Source organism: Octodon degus, unplaced genomic scaffold (genome assembly GCF_000260255.1).
Source record: "Octodon degus isolate 3935 unplaced genomic scaffold, OctDeg1.0 scaffold00065, whole genome shotgun sequence".
Taxonomy (NCBI): domain Eukaryota; kingdom Metazoa; phylum Chordata; class Mammalia; order Rodentia; family Octodontidae; genus Octodon; species Octodon degus.
The window spans coordinates 6,741,312-6,749,411 of NW_004524641.1; positions in this window are offsets into that span (position 1 = coordinate 6,741,312).

Sequence of the window (8,100 nt, forward strand, 5' to 3'; positions counted from 1 at the left end):
AAAAAGAAAAAGAAAAAGAAAGAAAGAAACACCCTTCCTTGGAGTTCTACTTTACCTTAGGACTTTAGAACTAATTTTAACATTTGATTTCCTAGGACCTCCTTGTCAGTTTCACTAGTTGTCAGTTCTAACACAAAAATGTCATTTGCACAGTCCCCTTGATTTCTGAAAATTATCTAGGTCACTAAGTATGTCAGGGATAATACTACAGAGCCTATTCTTCCAAAAGCAGAAAATCATATATTGGAATTGCCAGTCGTGAAAAATCTGATCCAGACCACCTTTAGCTGGCAAGTCATTGTCACATTGAAAGGGTTTTCTTCTTTCCTAACTTTTAGCCACCACTTGGACTTGTTGTCCACCACTGCATGTTGTACTGAAGTTGCTTAGAAAAGAAGCAACTTTATTTATTTAATATTTATGAAGCTATAATAAACAAATCCATCTGCCTTGAAAATTTCTGATCACTTGGTTTACATGCAAGTCCATTATTTTGATCCTCATGTTTTAGGAATCTTTGGGGAAAAAAAACCCCACAAAACCCACCTTTGTTCTAGTGTAAGAGATGTTCTGTATACTTTCTCCAAACTATGTCTCCAGCACCTATTCACAAAACCAATAGCTTATCTTCGTCTCCCTGGTTCCGTTGCTTGATACCATTCTATGCCCACTCCTGAATGCAGAAATAAGCACACATATTTTTTTACCAAAACAAAGCCAGACTATTTCTAACAGCTTTTCTTTCTTTTTTTTTTTTTTTATTATGTTTTTGGTACACGGTCTACAGGGTCTCACTATGTAGATTGGACTTGTAGTGATTCTCCTGTTTTCAGCCTCCCAGGAGCTAGGATTACAGGTGCGCACCACCACACTGGGTCTCAATGGCTATCTCAGCCCATCCCAGGGGCAGGGCCAGCATGGCATGCCAGGGATCAAACCCCATCCACTGAGCTCTGCCTAAGCAGGTGCTTTAGTCTGCTGAGCTATCTGGCCCGCCCCTATTTCTAACAGCTTTGTTAATGAACAGTTAACTTCTCATAAATCACAATGTTAAGGTGCACAGTTCAATGTTTTGACATGTATGGACACCTATAAAGCCATCACCATGGAGACAGTGAGCCTGCCCATTGTCCCAAACTAATGGGGAAGGATTGTCCATCGTGACCCTTCCTGCTGCTTCTCCTTGCCCAACTGTCCCTCTTCGGACAACGACAGATCTGCTTTCTGTTGCTGTAAAATCAGGAAATCAGTTTCCATTGTCCAGGACTTCGCAGCATGCATTTTGAAGCAAGAGGGAGTGTTTGGAGGAGGCACAGTGGCAATATGTCTTTTACTGTAATAAAATTTTAAAATTAAACATTCAGAAAAAAAGACACCACACATTAAGTACTCATCTTAATTGGGTCTTTCTCTCATATAGCCACCTTGAGATTTGCACATGTTTTACTATACCTATAGTTTGTTTCTTTCCATTATGGACTGGTCCAGTACATGTGTGCACCATAGTTTGTATTCCTTTCTGGCTATTATAAATAAAGATTCCGTAAACACTCATGTGCCAGTTTTTTCATATACATAAGAATGCTTTCTCTTAGGCAAACACCAATGTGGTCTGACTAAATAATATGGCAGCCATCGATTTCATGTTTTAAGAAGCTGCCCAGCCAGGCATGGTGGTGCACTCCTGGGAGGTTGAGGCAGGAGGTTTCTAAGTTTGAATCCAGCCTGGACAATGTAGCAACTTAAAGAGACCCTGCCTGAAATTTTAAAAATTTAAAAAGGCTGGCGATATAGCTCAGTGAAAAGGCCCTGACTCAAACCACCAGTAAAGGGGTTGTGCGGGGGGTGGGAGGGGAAAAGCATGAGAAGGAGCGGCCAGCGTTTTCCCAAGTAGTTATACTACCTTCATTCCTACTCACAGTCTAGGTGATTTCCCGCACCCCTGTATTCTTACCAACTCTTGAAATGGTCTGTTGAAAAGATTTGGCTATATAAGTTTATGTATAAGAAAATCTCATTGTAATTTAACTCATATTTCCAAATGACTGATTGCATGTGCTCATTTGCCATAATCCATTCTATCTTCACTTTAAAAATTTGAGTTATGTATTAGTTTATTCCTGAGGTTTCAGAGCTCTTTTTATAATCTGGGTGCGAGCTCTTGACCAGATGCATGCTGATATATTCTCCAAGCCTGTGCTTCTGTCTTCTCAGGTTGGTGTCTTTTGTAAAGTAGTTTTCATTCTGATGAATGCAATTTATTAATTTTTAAAAATGCTACGGGATTCCATGTAAGACATTTTTGTCTACCCAAAGGCCATCAAGGTTTCGCTTATGTTTCATTCCAGAAGCTTTATAGTTTAAATTTTTATTTTGATTTAATACAAGTAGATTTTTTTAAAAATGTATTTGATACAGGGTATCACTACGCAGCTCGGACTCAGTGATCTTCCTGTCTCAGCCTCCGCAGCAATAGCACTACAGGAATGCACCACCACACCCGGTCTAGTTGGCTGGCTCAATGTGCCGGGTTCGGGGCTGGCATGGCATGTGGTGCTGGGGATCAAACCCTGGTCCCTGAGCTTGCCTAAACAGGTGCTTAGTCTACTGAGCTATGTTGCTGGCCTTCGACAAGTACATGTTGATAAAGAAAATATTAAACCAAATTTTATAACAATATAATTAGAGAATAACAGTAGTTAGAAAAAAGATTATGTCTTACAATGGGGGAAAAAACCAGATAAGACCACTAAATTTTCTCTTTAGTGAACTAAGAGAAGCTAGTATTATAATGCAATATTTCACCTAACATCTTCTCAGGTAAATGAATGCAACCTGAGAAGATGTTAGGTGAAATAAGCCAGACGCACAAATTTCAATATTGCATGCTTTCTCTTATAGGAGAAATATGAGAAAAAATACATATGATAGATAAATAGGAAATAGGGAGAAGTCCAAAGTTTTATCTGTATGTCTATGACCTGATTTGGTATAAGTTTTGTATGGTGCTAGATACACACTGACTTTGTCCTCTTTCTCCTCCCTTCTCTCCTTTCTTCCTATCCCTTCTCTTTTTTTCTTCCTTTTTTCTTTTTCTTTCCTTTTGTTCTTTCCATTTATAGTGAATGGTTCAATTCATTCTTTCAAAGCACTATCTTATCTCAACTTTGTATCTTTGTGCAAAATCAGTTATGCATGTATGTGTGGGCCTATTTGAAATTTCCATTGTTGTACTGGTCAATCTGTTAGGTTTTACCAATACTACACGGTCCTTACTTTGTCTCTGTAATGCGTTTTGAAGTCAGGCAGTGAGAATCCTCCAACTTTCTTTTACAGAGTTACTCTGGCTGTTTGGGTCTTTCGCATTTACCACAGGTAAATTTTGTGATCTCCTTGTCACTCTCAGTTTAAAGGGATGTTGGGATTTTGATTGGGGTTACTTTCAAATTTGAGGTGAACTGTCATCTTAACCATTCTGAGTCTTCTCACCAGAATTTGCTATTTGTCTCAAGTTATTTATGTCTTGGCTAGGAATGCTGCCACCTGGTGGCTCTAGTCCCACCATTCTGGGAGGCTGAGGCAGGAGGATCACAAGTTGGAGCCCAGCCTGGGAAACCTAGCAATTTAAAGACTTTGTCTCAAAATTTAAATTTTTTAAAAAAGCACTGGGTATTTAGCTCAGTGTGAAGACCTGCGCTTAATCTTCATACCAGAAAAAAAAAAAGGAGGGCCTTTCCATTTTTTTCAGTAGGGATTTGCAGTTTTTTGTGTTTTTTGTCAAGTGTATCTTCAGGCTATTAGAAATGGTGTGCTCAAAAAATTTCAATTTCTAGTTGTTCCTTTTTGTATGTTAATCTTGTATCTTGCAATTATAAACTCACTCATCTTAAAAACTTTTAGATTTAATTATCTGTTTGGCAATCATGTCTACAAACAGAAACAATTTTACTTCCATATTTCTAATGTGAATACCTTTTTATTTCTTGCCTTTTTCCCTGGCTGGAATCTCAAGCACACTGCTGAATACAAGGAATGAAGGTAGATATCTCGTGTGGTTCTTATTTTATATTTATTTATTTATTTTGGTGGTACCAGGGATCAAACTCAGGGCCTTGTGCTTGTCAGGCAAGCACTTATTCCACTGAGCTATCTCCCTAGCCCTTGTGTAATTCTTGTTCATGTCTTTACTTTTTGCTTCTTCCTGGACAATCTGGCTAGAGGATATCTTTTTATGGGGGGTAGGGTGTTGAGGACTAGACTCAGGACCTAGAGCATGCCAGGCAAGCACAGGTTGTCAACTGTATCTTTTCAAAGAATGATTTTTTTTTTTTTTTTTTTTTTTTTTTTTGCGGAACCACAGATTGAACTCAGGCCCTTGCACTTGCCAGGCAAGCGCTTGTTCTACTGAGCTATCTTCCTGGCCCCACGAATGATTTTTTTAGATTATTTTTTTAGTGGAACCAGGGATTGAACTCAGTATTGAACTCAGGGCCTTGTGCTTGCCAGAGAAGTTCTTATTCAACTGAGCCATTTCCCCGGCCCCTGATTTTTTTAGATTCTTTGTGTTTTTGTTTTCTGCTTTTCTTTTTCTTGCTCTTATCTGTATTTATTTTTATTCTTAGTAATTTGCTCTTATTTTCAGTTTCCTAAATTGTGTTTTTATTTTAACTTATTCCAAAATATTTTATAATTTCAGTTTTTCATTGCTTCTTGAGCTATTGTTTCTTTAGAAATGCATTATTAGGGGCTGGCCAAATAGCTCAGTGGATTAAAATGCCTGCTTAGGCAGACTCAGTGGCACGGGTTCGATCCCTGGCCTGCTGTAGATCCTGTAGACCCTGTAGACCCTGTACTAAATACAAAGGAAAAAAGTGTATTATTAATTTACAAATATTTGTAGATATTCTAGAAATCTTTCTGGTACTGATTTCTATTTTACAATTTAGTCAGAGGCCAAAACATATCACTTTTATCCACTAAGACAAGGTTATGGCCCCATAGAGGGTCTAAGATGTAAGCTGTGTAAGTTCACCCCTGTACCAAATTCATATATTAAAAATTTAACCCCAAACATTACAGTATTATAAGATGGGCTCTGGGAAGGTTATTTGGTCATGCGGATGGGGTCTCTGTGAATGAGCTGAAACCTGCTATAAGAGAGAATTCAGGAAGACCCTTGCACCCTGCATCTTGTGAGGACAGCAAGCTGCTATCTGTGTGCCGATGTGTGTTGGGCTCTCACCAGATATCGAATATGCCAGCACCTAGATCTGCAACTTCCCAGCCTCCAGAATTGTATGAAATAAAGTTCTGGTGATTACAAGCCACTTGGTTTATGGTGTGTTGTTCTAACAGCCTGACCAGTCTAGGGCAGTCTGTCTCTATAACTGCTCCACATATAATTGAAGAGAAGGATTCTTCTGCTGCCCCTGCGTGGAACGGTGTCTCCACATCGATTAGGTCTAGTTGGTTGATAGTGTTGTTAAGCAACTTTATATCCTTATTGATTTCCTGTCTACTTGTGCTATTATTGAGAGAAGGAAGTTGAAATCTTTAAACATAATTGTAGATTTGTTTCCTCCTCTTTGAAGTTATTTAGGTTTTGCCCTATGTATTTTGCAGATATATAATTATGGATTAATTGACTAAGGACATAAACATGTAAAAATTTTTATGCCTTTTATTGAATTTTTGATCATTATGAAATGTTCTTTTTAAGTCCTGAAAATATATTCTTTGCTCTGAACTCTATATTGACTGATAATAAATGTAGCCACTTCAGCTTTCTTTCACAGTTTGGGGAGCTAGAGGTCCAAACTCAAGGAGAACTCATCTGTTCTTTTATTTTTAAAATGCATATCTTGTTGCTATGGTTTGAATATTGTTTGAATGGTTCATGTATTGAAATTTCATTCCTGTTGTGAGGCAGTAAAAGGGTGAAGCTACAGTGTTCAAAATGGGCCTTTGGGAGAAGATGAGCCTAGATAAGTTTATCTGGGTAGAGTCCCTGTGATGGAACACTGCCTTATAAGGAGAGGGAAAGAGACCAGAGTAGATGTATACATTCATCACCTCTCCATTGCTGGAGGAAAATACTTGACACCTGCAGGTTAAAGGCAAAGAGGTTTATTGTGACTCCTGGCTTCAGCATGCTCAGTTCACAATCATCTGGCTCCAAGACAGACATGGAATGGTGAGAGAGCATGGTGGAGGAACCCCACGGCAGCAAGGAGCAAGAGGGAAGATAGGGACAAGAAAGCCCTTCTCCATGCCACGTCTCTAGGGACCACCCCCCAACCAAGCCTCACCTCCCAGCAGCACACCCAGCCATGGACTCACCAAGGGGTGGCCCCACCCCTGAGCATGTCCTCATGCAACCATCATCCCCCCAGAAGGTCCACCTCCACAAATCTGAGACTCTTGGGGGACCTTGCAAAGCACAGCAATATGCACGTGTGCAATCTCTGTCTCTTGCTGTGGGATGGTCCATACCCCTTGCTAGCAAGAAGACCTTCACAGGGCCAGTGCTAGGATGCAAACTACAAACTCAGTAAGCCCAGAAAGTTAGCCTGTCTTAGGTATTTTGTTTTAGTACCAAAAAATTGACTAATACAACTGCACACAGTATGTCATTAGGTCTTGCTTAAAGAAATACACACACACACACACACACACACACACACACACTCAATCTCTTGTTTTTCATCAGTGATATTGAGACTTTTGCCTTTAGTTTAATCACTGATACAATTACGGTGACATCTATCATCACTAGTGCTATCTGCCCAGGGCATTCCTTCTTCTACTCTTTTTCTGTCCTCTTATGGATTAGCTGACATTTTTTATGTTGACATTTTATTAAATTTGTCAGTGTCGACCTTCTCAGACCAAAAAGCTACAACTCTTGTTGCATAGGTCCTGCTTTACCTTGGTCTTAACCATCTAGTAGAAAAGTATGAAGACGAAATATAGGAAATAAAGCCATGCTGTTATGTTGAGCTGTGGGGGACTCAGGTCAATAATTTCTGACATTGCCAGTTAAACAGAAGACCCAATACTATTATGGGCTACTGGACTCTTTTAGAATATTTTGCTGAGTTTACACACCTATAATATTCAATAAAGGAACTTAGAAAAAATGGGGTATACCGATGAATGTCCATTTTGTATCTGTGTATTCAAAGTGGTTAGGATAGATATATAATTGCATTCTCTTAATGAATAGAATGATTTGTTCTAATGGTGTTTGTAAATAGGATCTGAAGTCCGCATCTTGTACAGCAATTAACCACTAAGAAGAATACATGCAGTGTATTATTTGTTGAAACTGTACTTCCGATTTGATTTGAAACTGTCTCATTGCTATCTGTTTATCAATAAAACTTTGAAAAAAAAATAAATTTGTCAGTGTCTTAGCTGTAACTTTTGGGGTTTTTAAAATTTTAATGTTTATTTCTTATATATATAGTATACATCTATAACTTATCAAAGTCTAATTCAAAGAATATTAAAGTATCTGTGTATAATAAAAAATTAATTGTATATTTCTACTTTTTTTCTCTGGACCTTGGAGCTACTGTTACTCGCTGTCCCCTTCTGTCTAATGTATTCCTGGTATATCATTATATATCGTTACTGTTTTCATGTAAAGTCAAATAGCTTTTAAAAGTTATTTTAAAGAGATGTAAATAATAAGGAAAAATACCTTATCTAGTCTATTTACCAGTTTTGGTGCTTTTCATGCTTAATATACATCCACATTTCCATCTAGAATTATTTTCATTTTGCCTAAAATATTGTTTATCTTAAATTTAAATCTTAAATTTAATTTTTAAAAAATTTTCTGCCTTCCTTTAAGATTTTTTTCTGTCAGTAGTTTTCACCAATTTGATAATTCTGTGCTAAATGTGATTTTTTAAAGTACTTCTGGTTTGTTGACTTTCTTGGTTCTGTGTGTTTATAGTTTTCATAAATTATGAAGCTTTTTAGGCATTATTCAAAGATATTGTCTGTAGCTGTCTCTCCTCTCCTTGGCACTCTGATTACTTGAAGTTGTCTCAAAGCTCCGTTCATATATTTTAAGTTATCTTTTCACTCTAT